We start from the raw sequence: 22,013 nt of genomic DNA, 5'->3' as shown, positions 1-22,013 counted from the left end.
CAAGCAGGAGAGGCACGGGACAGCATGAATAGCGGGATCACAGGGGCTGTTGCGCATAGTCATGGAGGGTTGGGATAATTGCGCTTGAGCGCGCAGGCCCCATTGTTAGGGAGGGTAAGGGGTTAATTAGGATGTACACCGCCAACGTCGCTCACTGATTAGCATATCAACAGCGCCCGGAACCGCCGTGCGCGAGCTCGGGGTGCGCGAGCCCATTGTTCAGCGCAGCATCCCCTTTGAGGTAGGGAGGATAAATAGAGGGGCGCAGAGGGGAAATCGCTCTCTTACTCCAGCGCCAGGCGACCAGACGCAGCTCGAGCCAGCGACCCGGACGTCCGTGCGACGCACCGAGGCACGCGGTTAGCACAAGGATCAGCGGACCGCCGTGGACACTTAACAGTGAGTAAGAAGGTGAATTAGAATCATAGCCGATAAATAGGGAATAGGTGCCGGTTTAGTGGAATAGGCCAGCCTCGTCGACTCACTGATTCAACATTAGTTACCAGGTAATAAATCATTAATAGCGAAGCGTGGTCTCGCGTGATCTTGTCGTGCAGTGTGAGCGTGTGGGAACGCGTGTGGTACTGTGTGTGCGTAAGCTCGCGGCGTGCGTAATCGGCGTACCCCAGGTGCGCGATCATAACGTAAGCGGCCAGCAGGCGGCGAGCGCTGCGCAGAGCGGCGCAAGAGTGGGTATCGCGTGTGGAGCTGTATGCGTGTGTGCGCGCACGTTCACTACGTGTATAATACAGGTGCGCGATCCTAACGTGAGTGGTCTGTATTGAGTGAGTGCCGCGCAGATCTGTGTGTGGGTGTGCACGTACGTAATTAACCATGCCTATTACGCGGACCCGCGGGGGAGGGGAATCCTCGAGCGACGGCTCTCACCCCATGGGTGAAGAACCCAACAGCGGTTCGCCTAGTAGCGAGGGGGCGAGTAATGAGGTTAATAATGAGGTTAACCCGGCCGTTAGCGGTACAGAGGGAGGGATCTCGGGGGCCAGCGACCCCCACAAACTCTTTGATTCTTAATGCTTAGTTCCCCCCCCCCCCCCATTCTCATCCCCCATTTCATTATCAGTGTCTTGTCACGGGGCAAAGTATAAATACAGTACTCTCGATTATTCACGTGCGGTTTATCCGATTTTCAGATTAACCATGCACCTGAGATTATGACTAATAACTCATGGATTTTCCTTAAGCCCAAATTAATAATTTTAAAACATTGTCATTCATTGTTATTCTTGGAAATGTTTTTTCACAAGTCACTTGCTTAAACTGAACAAATATGTTAATCCGAAAACCACGTGATCACGCCTACGGTACAGTAGTTAAACTAATATTCTTGGTTCTTTTGGTAAAGTCACGTAAATAGAAAACAAAAATTAACATTTTATACAAATTAAATATTTAAAATATTGAAATATATTTGAATAAAAATTTTGAAATAAATTGAAAATAATAAAAGCAATAAAACCCACGACGTTTCGATCAGGCTCCTGATGAAGACCACTTGTGTTGCGATCGAAACGTCGTGGGTTTTTTGCTTTTATTATTTTCAAATAATTAATATTTTTATTTCTAATAAAAAATATATTTTTTTTTCCAAAAATGTTTCATTTTTTGTTTTCTATTTACGTGACTTTGCCGAAAGAACCAAGAATATGAATTCCTGCAGTCACGAAAGTTTTAAGTCAAAATTTAGTTAAACTAACTTTACAACAGTGGGCTGAGTTTGGTGTTAATAGGTGTGGCTCTGCGGTCCACTTAGTGAGCCACTGCGTACGCGCATCGATCGGTCGATCGTTAGTATTAGTTCTAAATATATATTTTTTATTAGTTCATTTAGTTCGTATATAACCCACAACTTTCGTAACTTTTTTTGCATCGAAAATTAATATTTTTGGATTATCCACGATTTTTATTTATCTCCGTGGCCGTCATCCCCTTCGTTAAAGTGGATAGTCGAGGATCGTACTTAATATGTATTTGAAATTCTTGCAGAGAAGTGCAAACCACCTCTGTGTTAGAGAATAACCCACAGAAGTAGATATTACAGAGCTACTTCCTGATATTCATTCATGTGACATCCGGTCCACACAGTAAGGGCAGCATGTTACCACCCACACTGCCACTGAGTGTAAGGTTCGCAGCATGACATTACAAGCAGTATAATACCGGAAACAGGAAGTCTTCTTCACAATTCTGGCAATAGCTTGATGAAGCTGGTTGTTGTTGTAATCACCAGCAAACCGTCAAACTCAAATTGTAAATGTTGCAGTGGGTTTACTCTCCAAACACAACCGGTTATTGCTGAACTAGTCTCTAATTGGCACGTTTTGTGCACGTGACAAACCCTTACTAAATGGTTGTGTCGGGTGGACTTGGGTGAACGCCACATTTATATGCACACGATCTAACCAAAAAAAGTATGTATTATGAATTCCATGAATGTCTGCTCTATGTCTGGCATGTACAAATACCACGTGGCGTAACCCAAACAAACAAATGTGGTGTTAGTGAAGTATTCGGAATGACGGCAGGAAACCACTTGACGGTAGCACACTTTTTATTAAACCTTGTCTTCTCACGATAACACGTGTAGTCACTACTTCTCGCACTACACACTCCACTTGACACGTGTGGTCACTACTTCTCACACTACACACTCCACTTGACACGTGTGGTCACTACTTCTCTCACTACACACTCCACTTGACACATGCGGTTACTACGGCTCACACTACACATTCACGCTGCACGCTCACAGCCACTCCAGCCCCGTAGTGTCCGTGGAGCCTACAGGCCCACCCCAGCTTGGGCGTGGGTCACAACCTCTGGGTCCCGTGGGCCGGCCCTCACGCGGACGTTCGGCCCCGGGTCCCAGGGTCCCGCCTCTGAGCCACACAGGGCCCCGGTCCTTACAAGGACAGCGGGACTAGGTGCCTCAGGGCCCTATCTCTTCCTCCTCCGTCTTCAGTCTTCGCTGGTCACCAACTCTCCGTGCGCCTGTGCGCACCGCCTTATATAGCCTCCGCTCCCGGGAGACGGAGCGTATGCGGACCTCGACGTGAGCACCCCCCTTAATTGACCAATCCCCACGCGCTGCCTCAGGATCCCCTCGCTGTCAGCGCGCGTCACCGATACCCAGCCAATCACCGCCTCATAACCTCTGACCCCGCGCTGACCCCTGATCCTTCACCGTCAGCGCGCGTCACCAACACACACAGCCAATCACTACGCGCTGGCACACGATCCTTACCCCAGCGCGTATCACCACTACATCACCCCCTCCCACATAGCTCGCAGCCGGCCCGGCTGCTAAACAACACAACAACAACAACAACAACAAAAACTCCACCCCCCAGTGTGCCCCGTAACACAACAACAACAACACAACGACACAACACCATACAACAACCTATGTACAAACCGACGAAAAACCCAATAAAAGTCAACAACAACACAACACCTAGACAACAAGCTATGTACAAACCGACGAACAACACAATAAAAGCAAGTCCAAGAAAAAACGTGTCCAGTGTCTCTGTAACTATCGATCCCCCCCTCCGCTCGCTCCTCCACCGGGGTGATAGAGCGGTCGAGCGGATGAGGAACGCAGTGACGAGACGCTCCGGCCGCATCGGCCCCTCATTCAGTTGGTCATGAAAAGTTGCGCGACTTAGCGCGAGTCCGCCTGGCCGGTCCGTCGTATGGGTCGGGACGCTGACGACCGTCTGGTGGCTCCGGCAGCCCTGGAAGGCGCGGATCGGGCCTGGAAGGACCGGCCGTGTCGCGGGGATCCGGCCGCCGGTGGTCGGCAGCTGTCAGTTCCGAGACACCTGGGAGCGGATCAGGCGGAGACATGTGAGGATCAGGCGGAGACATCTCCCCCCTCGGGTCGTCGGTCACGTCACATGCTCGGTCCTCACGACACAAAGGGAGGCCATATGGAGGCGAGAACGGTTTCAGCCGGGAGGGGTGGACGTACCAACGGCGCTTTCCCCATTTTATCTGAACACACTGGGGGCGTGCAACCCGCACGACCTCCACGGGTCCCCGCCATGGCTTCAACAATTTAGGCGACGTAGCCAAAGGTGCCTGAGGGCAGTGCAGCCAGGCCCTATCGCCCGGTTTCCAGTCATGCACGGACACCTTCCGTGCACGCAAACGCTCGTTGGCGATTTGGCGAGACCTCGAATTAAGCCGTGCAGCCTCCCGTGCCTCGGTCAGCTTATCAATGTTAAATTTAATATGTTCAGCCAATTTCGAATTCGTTCGTGGCGCGGAAAGTCCCAGCTGAGTTTCCATGGGCGGGTCGGCTTCCCGACCATACATCAGATAGAATGGGGAAAATCCCGTTGCTGCATGGGGGGCCATTCTATATGCGGCGAGGACCCCCGGGACCTGCAGGTCCCAGTCAACATGTGCCTCGCACACCTGCTGGCACAGCATAGAAGTCAAAGTCCTGTGGAGTCGCTCCACCATCGCGTCCGTCTGTGGGTGGTACGGGGAGGTACGCACCTTCTTAGTACCCAACAGGTCGCACACCTCCTGCAGCAATTTACTTGAAAAAAATTTCCCCTGGTCGGTCAGCAAGCGTTCGGGAGCCCCCTTGTCCAGAACGTAGCCCTGGACAAAGGCGTCCGTCACAGCCGCCGCCGACTGGTTGGCGAGTGGCCACGCCATAGGCCACCGGGTAAAGTATTCCACACCAACCAACAGGTACTTGTTACCCCTAGGCGTGACTGGAAAAGGCCCCAAAATATCGAGCGCAACGAGCTCGTTAGTGCGCGAGACCTGAATAGATTGCAGCGGTGGATTTGACGTCATGGGCGGCGGTTTCCGTCTGGCACAATCAACACATCCCTTCAGTATATTCACCACATCGCTCCCCATCCCCAGCCAATAATAGTCACGCTGAAGCAGAGCAAGCGTTTTGTTTACCCCCAAATGCAAGAGGCGTTCATGTGCGGCCAAGACAACTTTTCCCCGCATAGTGGAAGGCACCACGAGTGCGTGCCGCCGGGACAAATTGTCCCATCTCATTAACAGGCCCTGCTTGAGCAGCCAGGAGCCAGTTCGCTCCCGGCCCTCCTTGAGACCCCCCGCCCTGCGACGCAACGCTAGCAGGGAGCTGTCAGCCATTTGGAGACGGCCCCACTCAATCAGAGACAGTGAGGGCAGCGAGTCCCCTCCCTCAGGGGTGGCGGGAACATCACCAAGCGGTGCGTCCGCGGTCGCGGCCAACGCCCCCACACTTACCGCAGCTTGCGGTTTACAGCGCGCCGACCCCATTAAGCACGCACATTTGTGACAAGGCGACAATCGCGACAGGGCATCCGCGTTAGTGTGGCACAACCCCTTACGGTAGGTGGTCGTAAACTGATAGTCCTGGAGGACTTCCAACCACCGTGACAACTGGCCCGAGGGTTGGGCGAACCCTCAACGAATACTGAAGCGCCGCGTGGTCCGTCCGGACCGTAAAATGACGGCCATAGAGATACGGTCTAAATTTCTGTACAAAAAAAAACAATAGCCAGCAACTCGGGACGGGTGACGCAGTAGCGCTGTTCCGCCGGCGACAAAACCCTGCTACCATAGGCGACCACCCGTTCGACTCCCCCAACGACTTGTGAGAGCACCCCCCCCAATGCCCGTGTTGCTAGCATCCGTGTCTAGCAAGAAGGGACTTGTAAAGTCAGGATAACGCAAGGGCGGGGCACCCACCAAGGCGTCCCAGAGGGAGCAGAACGCGGCCTCCTCCTCCGGTCCCCACCGGAACTTGACTCCTTTTGCCGTTAGAGCGTGCAAGGGTTTTGCAATGGTGGCGAAATGCTCAACTAATCGGCGGTAGTAAGAAGCAAAACCGATGAAACTGCGCACGTCCGAAACCGACGTGGGCGTTGGCCATGAACTGACACAGTTCGTCTTCGCGGGATCGGTAGAGATCCCCGAAGAATCGACAATGTGGCCCAAGTATCTCACGGACTTACAAAGAAGGTGGCATTTGGCCGGTTTAAACTTTAATTTAGCCGATCGCATCCGCAAGAACACCCCTCTCAATCGCTGGAGGTGTTCCTCAAACGTTTTACTGAAAACAATGACATCGTCTAGGTAAATCAAGCAAGTATCCCATTGCAAACCCGACAAAACCAACTCCATAAGGCGCTGAAACGTCGCGGGAGCGGAGTGAAGTCCCATAGGTAACCGGTTAAACTGGAACAGGCCCCCTGGAGTCCGAAATGCTGTCTTAGGTCTAGACTCGTCGTCGAGTGGCAGCTGCCAGAATCTCGATAATAAATCAAGAGTAGAAAAATATCGCGCACCAGACAATGCATCGAGGGACTCGTCCATTCTGGGGAGCGGATACGCGTCAGCCACGGAGATTTTATTCAGGCGACGGAAATCTACACAAAATCGCAAGGACCCGTCTTGCTTTTTAACCAGCACGATAGGTGCTCCCCAAGGACTGGAAGAAGGCGAAATAATGTCGGCCGCCAGCATATCGTTGACGGCCGACTGAACGTGTTCCTTCTCAGCAGGACTCAGCCGGAAGGGATTTAGCCTGACCGGTGCCGCATCGCCTGTTTCAATATGGTGGCACAACAGGTCCGTGCACCCAATGTCATATTTGTGCTTACTGAACACAGAGAATTCTATCAGCAACGCACGCAGCGCACCCAACTGTACCCTTGACAAATCCTTCGAGTCCGCGCACAGCGAATCGACCCATTCAAGGTCCTCCCTCGATGGAATTTTCTGCGCCGGGACTGGATCAACATGCGCAACAAGGCGCTCTTCCGCAGGGACCCGCGCCGCATGAGCAAGCACAGTGCCCTGCTGAATAACGGCCGGCCGCGAACCAGCGTTTAAAACCATCACGAACGGGTCCTTGTCAGCCCGAACCAACGTGTGAGCCACCGACAAATAGAGACCTCCGACAGCCCTATTTGATGGACCCAAAAGCATGCCCTGTTCCGAGGTCTCCCCATCCAATGGTTTCCTCAACCGGAGGGGAATCAACATCTGTGAGCCCGGGGGCACGTGCACGGTCTGTGTCGCCAGTGCTTGTATCGTAGCGCACGCCGTCCGAATTTCCGTAGGATTCGACAAAAAAGAAATACGGCGACCCGATGGTAGCTCAATGCAACGCTGATCGATGAGAATTTTAATGGGCATTTTAGCCAAAAAATCTGTGCCCAACAGACAAGGAACAGCTAAGGAAGAGGAAACGAAAACGGGTCCCGACAATTTAATATCTCCAATGCAAATGGACGCCCGAATCTGCCCGACAATGCCCAACGAGCCCCCATTTGCCGCGTAAAATGGCACGTCCACCGGAAGCAGAGGTCGACATTGGACGGGGAGAATGTTGTAAATGAGGTCTGATATAATAGTCGCCGACACCCCCGTGTCCACCAACACCCTGACCTCGACCCCGTCAATGAATCCCGTAACGACCGATGAACCCGCCGACGCAGCCACTATTCTGTGACCCAACTCAGACCATTTAATGTCCCCTCGGTCCCGCACGAACCCCCCTCGCCGAACCGAATCCCGGATCCCTAATCGGCCTTCCTCCGCCGCAAAGCGGCGGCCCATGTGTGACGTGCATGTAGGCCGAGCATGTGAAGTGCCGCGACTTGCCGGGGGTAGTAGGGATGACTTGGGGCCTTGGTCGTCGTCCAGCCGAGGTCCCATGGCGCGCTGACGTGGAGCGCGGCAACCGGACGCCACGTGGCCCCGGAGGCCACAGTTGTAACACGTGATGAGGGACGTCAGAGGTCTCGGTTGCTCCAGCTTGCGGGCCGATCGCAGAGGCGAACGACCCCCCGACCTCCAGTCCCCCGGTCGTCCAGTGGTGAACGCCTCCTCTCGTGGGCAGACGACTTGGGGCTCGGTGACCACCGGGCCCGGAGCTGAGGCCACGGCAGCAGTGCAGACGACCCCCTGTTTACGCTTGAGGACCTCGTGCGCCTGTATACTTGTTGCGACCCGCAAGGAAGAAATATCGACCTCGTCGGCCGTGTTGATGGGGACCCCCAGGTCATGCGCCAACTTGAGCAGTTGCTCCAAGACCATCGCATCCTGGCCCTCCTCGTCCATACGAGGGAACGCGGCGTCGGTGAGAGCCAACAACGCCGTGCGGTAGGCGAGCGCGGTCTCCGTGTCCGCCTTCCGTCGGTCGTAAAAGTGATGGCGACAAGCCGAAGGAGGTCCATAGACCTTGGCCATGAGGCCCAGCGCAGCCTTAAGCGTGGAGCGGTCCGACCTCTGTGCGGACCTGAAGGCCGCGAGCGCGTCGTCGTCCAACATGGCAGGCAGTGCCCGCAGCGCCGTAGCGTCGGAACAGGCCGACATTTCCTGATGCGCCAGAAACCTGCGTTGGAATGCGCCCCAGTCCCCGCCTTCCGCCTTGAAGGCTGACAACGTGAGAAGGCGCTGCTGGAAGATGAAGTCGTCCTCTGCCACGTGGTTCCTCTCCGCCGCCCCGTCGGTCTGCAAGATGGCGGCCCCAATGGCGGGTGGCTGATGGCGGTCCATAGCGCGCGCTGATGACGTAAGCGGGCGCGCTTGGAGAACCGCCGCCACGTGTTGCTCGCCGTTCCCGCCAAAAGATGTCCGCACTGTTGAAATGGCGGGAACTGCCAAGTCATTTTGGCGGGAATCTGCGGGGCGACCCTGTTGAATGTCCGCCGACGCCCTCGCTCCTCCCGACGTGTTGGTCTCCGCCAGGATGGACGCCGCGGCGAGCAGCAGCTCCGCCAGACAGGAGTGCGCCTCGCGGAGTCCGGCATCAGCCCCCAGTCGCTCGTCCGGCACCCCCGGCGGGTCCTGCGGCGTCGGCATTTCCTCGTCCTCTCCCCCTGATGCCAGCTGGCCCGAGTCGTCGAGGTTATCCTCGCGGTCAATCCCGTGAATCCGACGAGTCTTCCTTGTATCCATGCCTGGAAGACTGTTTCACTTCTGACGCCAGTTGAAGTATTCGGAATGACGGCAGGAAACCACTTGACGGTAGCACACTTTTTATTAAACCTTGTCTTCTCACGATAACACGTGTAGTCACTACTTCTCGCACTACACACTCCACTTGACACGTGTGGTCACTACTTCTCACACTACACACTCCACTTGACACGTGTGGTCACTACTTCTCTCACTACACACTCCACTTGACACATGCGGTTACTACGGCTCACACTACACACTCGCGCTGCACGCTCACAGCCACTCCAGCCCCGTAGTGTCCGTGGAGCCTACAGGCCCACCCCAGCTTGGGCGTGGGTCACAACCTCTGGGTCCCGCGGGCCGGCCCTCACGCGGACGTTCGGCCCCGGGTCCCAGGGTCCCGCCTCTGAGCCACACAGGGCCCCGGTCCTTGCAAGGACAGCGGGACTAGGTGCCTCAGGGCCCTATCTCTTCCTCCTCCGGCTTCAGTCTTCGCTGGTCACCAACTCTCCGTGCGCCTGTGCGCACCGCCTTATATAGCCTCCGCTCCCGGGAGACGGAGCGTATGCAAACCTCGACGTGAGCACCCCCCTTAGTTGACCAATCCCCACGCGCTGCCTCAGGATCCCCTCGCTGTCAGCAAGCGTCACCGATACCCAGCCAATCACCGCCTCATAACCCCTGACCCCGCGCTGACCCCTGATCCTTCACCGTCAGCGCGCATCACCAACACACACAGCCAATCACTACGCGCTGGCACACGATCCTTACCCCAGCGCGTATCACCACTACATTAGTTTGTTGAGTTTTCTTGATATCAATTCATTAAATTCAAGTTTAGCAAAGCACTCAAATTGTGTTCGATGACACAAGTTGAGTGTTATACCGTAGGTTTTGTTAGTTAACTTTACAATTTAGGTTTTTAGCAATGCAAGAGAAAGCCGGTCCTACTGGTGCCGACAGGCAAGTAAAAGTTTTCGTTAAGGAAAGTTATAAATATCGAGATTCCAGGTTTCTCTAAATCATCCACAGGCTGGAGAGCGTCATGTTCAATGCACTCAAGCTGCCGGAATTAATGGGGCTTATCGGCAGCTTCGCCGAATACCAGGCACTGAAGGCTGAAGATCCTCTTGCTGCACAGGCCTTGATGGAGGACACCGAGAAAAAGTAAGCTACAGTAATAATAGTTTATCATCGATTATATTGGCACGCAATTATCCGGCTTCTTCCAACATTATCCAGCGATCCCAGGCCGATCTGACAAAACAGACAAAACCGCTCCAAAGGCTGCAATCCAGGCTGGCAATCGTGGTTGTGTTGAAACTAGAGTTTAGTGCTGTGTACATCACCCCATTCAGTCTTCGAGATTGGAGTGGCAAATACGTTACAGTAAATAGAGTAATTTTTTTACAATTGTATTGTTATTTTTGTCAGTTTGTATGTTTATTTAGCCAATTTCACATAGTAAGGACATTTAAAACACTGAAAAACATATCCAAATTACCTAAGACATGTTATTCAAGTACGTGCAAAAATACACCATTTTAAAGAATGATTTAGTGATTATCTGGCTTTTTTTTAATCCGGCGCCCCCTTCTCCCCAAAGCTGCCCGATAATTGATGATCGACTGTAATACTCATCTTTATACAGGTAGGAACAATGTTCCATACTGCCCACCAGGGATTTGTGTCTGTCTGTCTGTCTGTCGTGAATAAATAAATATATAATACAAACAGCTCTTTGATTGGTGGAGACCTGCCGGGTACGGAGAGGGGAGGGGCCTAAGGGAAGGGGGGTCAGGGGAGGGGCTTAAGGATATGGGGGGGGTGGTCAGGGGAGGGGCCTAAGGGAGGGGGGGTCAGCGGAGGGGCCTGAGGGAGGGGGGTAAGGGGAGGTGCCTAAGCAAGGGGGAGGGGCCGATAGTTAAGGAGGTTGAAGATGTCGGGGAGGGTGGGGGGGAGGTAAACACGCCCACTCATCCAACTGCCCCCCCCTGAACGCCACGCTGAGTGTGTGTGTGAGTCTGACAGTGTGAGGGTGTGTGTGTGTGAGTCTGAGAGTGTGTGTGAGTCTGTGAGATGGAGTGTGTGAGAGTGTGTGTGTGTGTGTGGGTCTGAGAGTGTGAGAGTGAGTGTGTGTGTATGAGTCTCAGAGTGTATGGGTGAGTGTGTGTGTGTGAGTCTGAGAGTGTGAGAGTGTGTGAGTCTGAGAGTGTGAGAGTGTATGTGTGAGTCTGAGAGTGTGAGAGTGAGTGTATGTGTTTGTGAGTCTGAGAGTGTGTGTGTGAGTCTGAAAGTGTGAGAGTGTGTGTGTGTGAGAGTGAGTGTGTGTGTGTGCGAGTCTGAGAGTGTGAGAGTGAGTGTGTGTGTGAGTCTGAGAGTGTGAGTGTGAGTCTGAGAGTCTGAGATGTGAGTGTGTGTGTGAGTCTGAGAGTGAATGTGTGTGTGAGTCTGAGAGTGGGAGCGTGAGTGTGTGTGTGTCTGAGAGTGTAAGAGTGAGTGTGTGTGTGTGAGTCTCAGAGTGTGAGCGTGAGTGTGTGTGTGTGAGTCTGAGAGTGTGAGAGTGTGTGTGTGTGAGTCTGAGAGTGTGAGAGTGTGTGTGTGAGTCTGAGAGTGAGAGAGTGAGTGTATGTGTGTGTGAGTCTGAGAGTGTGTGTGTGAGTCTGAGAGTGTGAGAGTGAGTGTGTGTGTGAGTCTGAGAGTGTGAGAGTGTGTGTGTTTGAGTCAAAGAGTATGAGATGTGAGTGTGTGTGTGAGTCTGAGAGTGTGAGATGTGAGTGTTTGTGTGAGTATGAGCGTGAGTGTGTGTGTGTGAGTCTGAGAGTATGAGAGTGTGTGAGTGTGAGTCTGAGAGTGTGAGAGTGTGTGTGTGTGAGTCTGAAAGTGTGAGTCTGAGTGTGTGTGTGTGTGCGAGTCTGAGAGTGTGAGAGTGAGTGTGTGTGAGTCTAAAAGTGTGAGAGTGGGTGTGTGTGCGTGAGTCTGAGAGAGAGTGCATGTGTGTGTGAGTCTGAGAGTGTGAGAGTGTGTGTGTGTGAGTCTGAGAGTGTGAGAGTGTGTGTGTGAGTCTGAGAGTGAGAGAGTGAGTGTATGTGTGTGTGAGTCTGAGAGTGTGTGTGTGAGTCTGAGAGTGTGAGAGTGAGTGTGTGTGTGAGTCTGAGAGTGTGAGAGTGTGTGTGTTTGAGTCAAAGAGTATGAGATGTGAGTGTGTGTATGAGTCTGAGAGTGTGAGATGTGAGTGTTTGTGTGAGTCTGAGAGTGAGTGTGTGTGTGAGTCTGAGAGTGTGAGCGTGAGTGTGTGTGTGTGTCTGAGAGTGTAAGAGTGAGTGTGTGTGTGAGTCTCAGAGTATGAGCGTGAGTGTGTGTGTGTGAGTCTGAGAGTATGAGAGTGTGTGAGTGTGAGTCTGAGAGTGTGAGAGTGTGTGTGTGTGAGTCTGAAAGTGTGTGTGTGAGTGTGTGTGTGTGCGAGTCTGAGAGTGTGAGAGTGAGTGTGTGTGAGTCTAAAAGTGTGAGAGTGGGTGTGTGTGCGTGAGTCTGAGAGAGAGTGCATGTGTGTGTGAGTCTGAGAGTGTGAGAGTGAGTGTGTGTGTGAGTCTGAGAGTGTGAGAGGGAGTGTATGTGTGTGTGAGTCTGAGAGTGTGACATTGAGTGTGTGTGTGTGTGTGCGTCTGAGAGTGTGAGGGTGTGAGTCTGAGAGTGAGTGTATGTGTGTGAGTCTGAGAGTGTGAGAGTGAGTGTATGTGTGTGCGATTCTGAGAGTGTGAGAGTGAGTGTGTGTGAGTCTGAGAGTGTGAGAGTGAGTGTGTGTGAGTCTGAGAGTTTGAGAGTGAGTGTGTGTGTGTGAGTCTGAGAGTGTGAGATGTGAGTGTGTGTGTGAGTCTGAGAGTGAGTGTGTGTGTGTCTGAGAGTGAGTGTGTGTGTGTGAGTCTCAGAGTGTGAGAGTGAGTGTATGTTTGTGTGAGTCTTAGTTACCTAGAGTGTTATACAGGTAGGAACAACAGGTTCCACACTGCCCACCAGGGATTATGTGTCTGTCTGTCGTGCATATCCGGAAACCCGCCCACCCATGCACCTCCCCACCGAACACCAAGCTACGCTGCGATTGGTTGACGATGTCGGGGAGGGTGGGGGGGAAGGGTCAACATGCCCACTCATCCAACTGCCCGCCCCCCCCCCCCGAACGTCACGTTGTCCAACCAAGTTCCTACCTGCCCAATCCGAAGGAACGTGTTTTATAGAGCACCGTTTATACCATAAGGTTCAAGGCCACTTTGACCACACATCATTATCGTTTTCGTCGTCACAAGCCATGGGCAGATGGCCCTAGAGCAGGGGTCCTCAAACTACGGCCCGCGGGCCACATGCGGCCCGCCGAGAACATTTATCCGGCCCGCCGGGTGTTTTTGCCGCAGCTGCCTGTCTGTTACTTTTTTTCTACATGAGAAGGACGGTCATTGGTGGAAGAGGGAGAGGGGGCGGAGTTCCCCCCAATCAGACTGCATTGATGGGCAGTGCAGTCTGTATGTCTCTGTGTGGACAAAGTTATTGCTGGTATATTGTTTTTGTAGCGCTGTATATATTGGTATTTTACTAAGAGCAATTTTGACTCCCTAGGAAACAATGATGTCAAGAAAGAGAAAAATTGACTCGGAGTGTAGGATATTCAAAGAACAGTGGACTTATGATTACTTTTTCATGCAGTACAAGGAAAGAGCTGTGTGTCTGATATGTCAGAATATAGTGTCTGTGTTCAAAGAATACAATTTACGTCGACACTATGAAACTCAACATAAAGATAAATATGATTGTTTGGTCGGAGAAGTGAGAAAAGAAAAATATTAAAACTGAAAAATACATTAACAACTCAGCAAAATACTTTTGTGAAGCAGAAGCAGCTAAATATTACATCACTGCGAGCAAGTTTTCAAGTTGCCAAGCTAATAGCGTGCACTGGCAGACCATTCGTGGAGGGAGAATTTGTTAAAGAATGCCTTCTTTCTGTTGCCAAAGAGATGTGTCCAGAGAAGGCCGATTTATTTAGTACAGTGAGTCTTTCAGGACCTGCAATTACACGGAGGATTGAAGAAATGGGAGACAATTTGCATCAGCATTTGCAAAACTCCACAAAAAAACTTTCCTATTTTTCCTTGGCACTCAACGAAAGCAATGATGTTCGTGATTCTGCACAACTTCTAATTTTTATTCGTGGGACGAATGACTATTTCGAAGTCACAGAAGAGCTTGCTGCACTGCAAAGCATCAAAGGAACAACTACAGGAGAGGATATCTTTCGATTTAAAGCTTTCGTGACTGCAGGGATTCATCTTCTTGGTTCTTTCGGTAAAGTCACATAGAAGGGAAGTAATAAAATAATCAAAGTAAAACATAATAAAATAATTCTCACGACGTTTCGGCCACAACGCAAGCAGCCGTCCTCAGGTGAAAACCAGGTCTGTTGGGGAGACAGCGTCTGAATGAAACAGCACACGAGCTTGGAGTATATATAAGCTGGGTTGGAAGCGGGGGAAAGAACGCCTTGACAAAATAATTAGCATATCAAGAGGAATTTAGCATATTTATGGGAAATACAGGAATGTGATTAGTACTACATATGCCCGTGCTGCATATGTAGTACTAATAACATTCCTGCATTTCCCATAAATATGCTAAATTCCTCTTGATATGCAAATTATTTTGTCAAGGCGCTCTTTCCCCCGTTTCCAACCCAGCTTATATATGCTCCAAGCTCGTGTGCTGTTTCATTCAGACGCTGTCTCCCCGACAGACCTGGTTTTCACCTGAGGACGGCTGCTTGCGTTGTGGCCGAAACGTCGTGAGAATTATTTTATTATATTGTATTTTTATTATTTTATTACTACCCTTCTACGTGACTTTACCGAAAGAACCAAGAAGAGAGGATATCTATGAAAAGGTTTGCCAAACTGTGAATGGTTTGGAGCTGAACTGGGCTAAACTAGCCAGTGTGACAACTGATGGTGCTCCTAGCATGGTGGGGTCTAAGAAAGGAGTAATTGCTCGCATTAACCAAGAGATGGACAAACATAACCATTCTCATCCAATAGCCATACACTGCCTCATCCACCAACAAGCGCTGTGTAGTAAATCACTGAAGTGGGACTCTGTTATGAAATTTGTGGTATCTTGTGTTAACTTCATTAGAGCTCATGCACTAAACCACAGACAATTTCAGGAATTTCTGTCTGAGCTAAATGTTGACTATGAAGATGTTCTGTATCACACAGAAGTCCGTTGGCTGAGTCGAGGGAGAGTTTTGAAACGTTTCTATGACTTATTTCCACAGATTACAGCTTTTCTGCTTTAAAAAAACAAAGAAGTACCAGAGCTCAATGATGCAGAATGGAAATGGCACCTTGCCTTTCTGACAGATGTAACAGAGCTACTCAACAGTTTAAATGTGCAACTTCAAGGAAAGGGGAAGCTCATCTGTGATATGCAATCACATGTCAAAGCATTTGAAGTAAAATTAGGCCTTCTCTTCAAAAAAGTGAAGGAGGAAAACTTCTGCCATCTCCCCACAACTCAAAATCTGTTAGCGGAAAAACCATTGGTTGCATTCCCAAACAAAACATGTGTGGATTCACTGGAAAATTGCAAAAGGAGTTCCAATTTGGATTTAAAGAGCTTCATCTCCATGAACAGGACATACAGCTTTTCCGTAACCCATTTTCTATTGACATTGAAAATGTGGATACAATTTACCAAATGGAACTGGCTGAACTGCAGAATTGTGACTCTCTGAAAGACGCATTCAAGTCAAGCAGCCTTCATAATTTATATGCATCTCTCCCCTCTGAGACATATCCTCATCTCAGGAACCATGCACTCAAAATGGCAACCATCTTTGGCAGCACTTATGTCTGTGAACAGACTTTTTCCAGAATGAAACATTTGAAATCTCCAACCAGATCTAGACTAACGGATGCACACTTGCATCACTTGTTACGACTAGCAGTGACAAATATGGAACCGGACATTGACCATCTCATTAGCCAAAAGCAGGCCCATAGTTCCCATTGAAATACTGGCAAGTTTGTTGATTTAACTTTACTTGTTCTTCATTTTAAATATTGTATTTGTTCCCGTTTTGTTTCTTCACTTCAAAATAAGATATATGCAGTGTGCATAGGAATTTGTTCATAGTTTTTTTAAACTATAGAACGGCCCTCCAACGGTCTGAGGGACAATGAACTGGCCCCCTGTTTAAAAAGTTTGAGGACCCCTGCCCTAGACTCTACTCGAATGAGAAGGATGTGTGGATTATAATGGGGAGGCTTCCCTGGTTCGTTCGTTTGCTTCAGTGGCTCGCGAACTGTAATTGTCCTACGCATATTCATGTAGGTATTCATGTAAGTGTGAATGCACACACATTTAATTCAAGCACTTTATCCTATTGTTTTGGAATATCTGTGAAAAATGATCTACACCCGGTTGTACGCAACTGAGTCGCTTAAACGTGGACGTCTTTCCAACCGGTTGCTGTTCACGTGCAGACGCATATGCAACCCTAAATAGGCCGTAAGGTGAACAAGGAAAAAGTGGCTAGAAAATGATTTTCGTTCCCACACCTGGGAACTACTTTTTAAATGAATTTTTTCATAGACAAAACCATTTTCGACTTTATGTTAAAAGTTCTCCACAAAATACCCTGCAGTTTTTTTTCAAAATCCATAAATGTATATAATTGTGAATGGGAAAAAACGAAAATCTTATGCTGCTGGTTTTGTTTGTAACTTAATTTATATACATTTTAGCAACACCAAATATCTCTCAAACTGACACTTATACATGTACCTAAACACTTGAGACAGGTTTTGGTGCATTATATACTCAAGTGTGAATGTAGACCATGAAATATGGCAAATTTGTAGAAAATATGCTTCAACTTCACGGATTGGCACTAAGCAAAATTAAACATAAACATTTTAAATTTAGCAAAACTGTGATGTTTTGTACATCAAAATTTTCAGTAGGTACTGTGTAATCACAGAAAGATACAAATATAAGCACACTTTGGCCCAAGTTGGCTGAAATGACTCGAAATGCTACACTGTCCCCTTGTTTTGGAATGCTGCCAAAAAAAATTACAATTCTACCACAGATTCTTTACAGCTCAAAATCACCTTAAATTATAAGACAGCGCATATTTACTCATCGGTATCATCCCTATCACTATCAGAGCCATCATCCCATGTAGGTCTTCTGTTTCCTGTGAAACATTTGCACAATTTTGGCACCGACATAAATCAGTACAAGACAGTCTTGCAGACATACAGAAACATCTTCCAGTCTCACATTTGCTATGCTTGCAACTGCAGTGGACTGCCTGCAACACACTTTCAGGGGCAGGATTTCTAGTCATCCAGGTCACTGTTAACTCACCATCCTCGAGGTGCCATCCATTGCCGACGGGTGAAGGGGCACACATTATACCTTTCAGAGAATGTCTCATTATGGCTGCTTGGTAGTTTGCCCTTTTGCAGTGTTGGTACAGGGCGTCACTTGTAAGGGGCATGGATAGTTCTGGAAAAGCTGACGATGCCATACAGAATGCTTTGTATCTTGCATCGTTCACATTTTCGGCAGATGACTGCCCATACAGGTGGCACACATGTGCAAAGTAGCTCAAGGGTAGACTGGTCTAGGTTAAAACTGCTACCCAGATTTGTAAAAGCAGTCAGATATTCCTCTTTCTCACAAGCAACAGCAAATGCCTTTCTTTTGCCTTTGCCATAAAAGGCACTTGTAGAGTCACAACCTGAGAAGGTATGGATCCCAATAAGTGCCAAACACACACTTGTGCCAAGAGCTGACGACACCTTAGCTAAGTCAATGAGCCTTGTTTTGTTGCCAACCCCCGTGAAAAAATACAACCTACATGGTAAATCTGGCTGCAGACTTAAAGCAATCACTGCCACATCAGCATCAGGGCTCTTGATGACTACAGTTTGATGTTCCTGTGCAGCATGTTGTGCATGTAAAAACACCCTGGTGTCACATTCCTCATGATCACATGTCAGATCTTCAACAGCACTGAGAGTATGTAAATCCTCCATTACAGTCACGCAGTGACACAGGTCTCCATGTGCTATGTACAAGCTTAAGTCCTTTCCCACAGTGGTAAGATCAGCCTCTCGCCACACAACATAAAGGAATTCTGCCAGTGCTTCTTTGTTTGTTCCATCTGATATAAACTTTTTCCATTGTGTTGATGTCTTATGATCCCGTCCATAAATTTTCACCAGTTGTGTACCACCACCAGCTCTACGTGACCGTTCTAGGTTTTTAATACTCATTTTTGGATACTGGTCAATCACAACGTCTATCCGTGTACAGTTTGTTTCAGAGCAAGTTTGACTATGTACTGCAGTATGGTCTCTGCAAGCTCTCCAAAGGTACTTGGTATTGACCGAATGGCTTGAATGACTGCCATGCCATCAAAGAAAATAGCTCCACTGATCACTCCATTGATGGATCCTGGGGCAACAACTTTGGACTCAATGAGTATGTCTTGCAGTCCTGCATCTCCAAACCTTTTTCCTAGAATGCTCAGGTAGGACATGCATGTGTGAAATTCACCTAGTCTAATCACTTTACGCTGAGTAAAGTCATCATCTTTCCAGCAGATTTGCTGAGCTTTGGCATATATAGCTTTGTCAAAAACTAACACTATATGGTCCAGTTCTAGCTGATTATGAATTTGGACACTTCGCTTCAGAATTGTGTTTACTGTTGACATCTCTGTCGGTGAAGCCTCAATGACTGTGCTGACTTTTGCAGAGTGCCATCACCTTGAAGTAATGTATGTAAACCTGTCCAGCTTGGTATTGTGCATCTTTCAGCATCTATGGACTTTACAAAAACATATGCCAGTTCAGTTTGTACAGCAGACACCGTGTTCAATTTGTATGTGTCCGCCTGTAATGGAACACTTTCCTGATGAAACAAGTTATGTGGTCCTTGTCTATTAGACTGATGGTACTGTTCGACAGGGATGCTAGGGGGTACTTTCAATGAGGTTTTTCCCTTCTGTAGTGGTTGTCTGTTTGTTGTTGACACAGGTTCAACTACAGAACTTTGCAGCATAATCCCATTTGTGCGGTGGGTAGTTCTACGACCTGACAGTGTCTCCTCTGCAAAGTCAATATTGTCCCACACAAGTACTGTAGGAACCTTCTTTGAGAATCCCTTTGGTATTTTGTCTCTGCCCTCTACTAGTTGAAGTTGGGCAAGGCTAGTGTCTAGACTGACAACTGTGTCCCATGCTGCACAATGTCCTAGTCTATTTAGAAGTGACACAAATTGTGATGAACCTGTTAAATGGCGAACCGTTAGACCAAGACACAGTGATTTAGGGGTCTGCCTCCGACCCTTAGATGCAAGATACACAATGTCTTGACAGATACATATCACTTTTAGGTTCAAATCATCTGGAATATCAACATAATGGGCCAGTGTTGGTTCCTCAGTTGCACCAATAATCCAGGAAATCAAATTGTACAGTTCAATTGGAACGACAGATTTTGCCTCGCTCACATTTAGATCATCTGATGTGGGTGGCCACGGGCATTTCATACCGGGAGAGTCACACAGAAGCATCTTTAATATTAATGCCGCACTGTAAAGTGTCCTTGTGTCCTCTGCAGTATTGTTGGAGGCCATTGAACTTGGTCTTTGTGGACCAGCTTTTGCACTAGCCCTGTTTTCACAGTCACTTTCGCTAGTTACCTCAGTTGACTCTGTTGTTTCTGTACCTGATGGATGAGGTAGCCTGTCTATCAGCTTATCTGCAGACAATGTCTCAACGAAAACCATCTCACTTATGTTGCGCTTCTTGGGGTAGTGAAACACCAGCTGGGGGAAATCACGGGCCAACCTCCTACTTTTGAAATGTGAAAATGTGAGGGAATTATTAATTAATATTTATTAATATAAAATATTGCTAACTCACTGTTCTTCTGAGGTCACAGTAACTGATGCACTAGACTTTGTCAAGAACCTGGTGTACTGTCTATAACAGGCCTTGTGGTATCGCACCTCCAGAGACACAGTCTTTGTCTCGAATATGCACAAGAATGCTAGTGTCTTCCTTCATCTCAGCAGCTTTCAGCAAATTGCCTGTAAATAAATAAATACTAATTAAACTAATAAAAAACTGTGTTAAGAGTTAAACAATATTGAGTGTTCTGGCTGTAGCTGTATGCAAAACAATGCAAATCTGTCTCTGAGTGTAAAATAAACATTACATAAATTATGTAATTGTAATTGAAAGTTATCCATGGTACCCAGCTTAAGGGAATAAAAGTTCAAACGTGTGTGTTTGTGTGTGTTTTGTTTTTATCTACGTGCTGACGTTTCTGCCTGTGAAAGATGGTCCTTCTGGCGTTTGCCTCCCACAGTAATGTACTTGTCCGTTTTCTTACAAATTACGCACAAGGCAGAAAGCACAGGACCAGCCCAAGCTACTGGCAGGCCGGTCCTGGACCTAAGTTTTTTTGCGGGACATTGTCAAACTCGATTTCTAGACAATGTTTGTATGTTTCTGCTATTCTCCGATTCTCACCTTGCAAAAAAAGCAACCGTTTGACGCAGTTTATGAATGTATCCCACCGTGTGCGTGTAAAATCCTTTGTTTCTTCTTTCTTTATGGACATGAGATGTATGTAGCATTGTTTAAAATACTTTTTACAGACTTTTGAAGGAGGTCTGGCCGTAATTTTCTCCTCTTCACTACTCGATATTGACAACAAGGGCGCAGACATATTGGACTAATGTTTACCTCTCGTCCCAAAAAAGCGGCCACCTTATTGGTCTAGCGGGAAGCACGTGACGCAAAGCCTAATCACTGACGATTAAAATATGATTACGCGAGGAAAGAAATATTGCCGACTTTAAACAGTAATAAAAAATAAACTGCAGGATTAGACATGGAGAACTTTTATTTTCACGGCCAAAAGCAATAGATCTTTTTATTAGAATGAAAAGAATGTAGTGCCCCATATATGGGAACGGGATTAAACGTAAAACGTCTTCACCTTACGACCTAAAAGCGTCGATCTGCTCAGCAATTTTCAGCCACGTGTTTCATCGCATGCTTCACGTTGTGCTAACTGTGATTGGGTGTTACAATCTTGACGTGGGGGGGAGGGTGGAACTTAAAGGGGGTGGAACTCTATTGTAAAGCGGCGAAGCCAGACGCGCTTTAGCCACGCCTAGACACAACGTACTAATCACACAATTCCTCGCTCAGGCGTGGACAATGCAGCTGTAGGCAATTGATGAGAGCGATTTGGATTTTGTGCAACTAAACACTCGGTTGTGAATCCGGCTTTACAGACGTGTCACTGATCCATACACCAATGAATATTGGTCAAATGTTCTACTCGTTGCATTTCAGAGTTCAAGAGACTCTAGGTGACGCGGCAGCCACTGCTGAAATAAATACCGTGGTGAAGACCGTTCTGCTGCTGGCCTGCAACAACTCTCAGAGCTCATAATGCCACTGCTGTGACCGAGCGTTCGAAGCCACCTGTTTGTTGCAAACAATACAGGGACTCCTCTGCTTAGGAACTTTTGACTTACGAACTTTCATAGATACGACGAACAACCCGTATTTAGTGTACATGCCGAGCAACATGTTTGGAATCGACAGGAGTAAAGTTGGACAAATCAACTTACAAACATACCTCTGGAACCTCAATCGTTCGTAAGTAGAGGAGTCACTGTAGTGTCGTTTCAAATAAAGCAACAAAAGGTATTGCAGTTGTGATTGTCCGTGTCATTTACTTTTGGAGTCGTCAGGAATGCATTTTCACGCATTTTAAGGTATAACTCGATTCTAACGTTTTTGTAAATTATGAGATCCATCGAACAAAGATGGGTCACCATGTCGCGCGGCTCTTTAAGATGCACTTCTGCGGTCATCTGGAATGCTCTTCCTTCCGATATTAGAAAGCCACTAGAGCTATTTACTTTGGAATAATCTACATTGACAAACTCCTTTATTTGGAGTGATTGTTTTGTTT

The 22,013-nt window shown here is 48.5% G+C and overlaps 1 pseudogene; it reads left to right on the top strand.

The window, feature by feature from the left end:
• The window catches only part of LOC133360565 (uncharacterized), a 49,422-nt pseudogene extending 27,859 nt beyond the window's left edge, over window positions 1–21,563 (top strand).
• The last annotated feature ends 450 nt before the right edge of the window (window positions 21,564–22,013 follow it).

Source organism: Lethenteron reissneri, chromosome 69 (genome assembly GCF_015708825.2).
Source record: "Lethenteron reissneri isolate LAM-NWPU_2019-01 chromosome 69, ASM1570882v1, whole genome shotgun sequence".
NCBI lineage: Eukaryota > Metazoa > Chordata > Hyperoartia > Petromyzontiformes > Petromyzontidae > Lethenteron > Lethenteron reissneri.
Note: the sequence above shows the minus strand (reverse complement) of the source record. Positions and strands in the feature narration are given on the sequence as shown.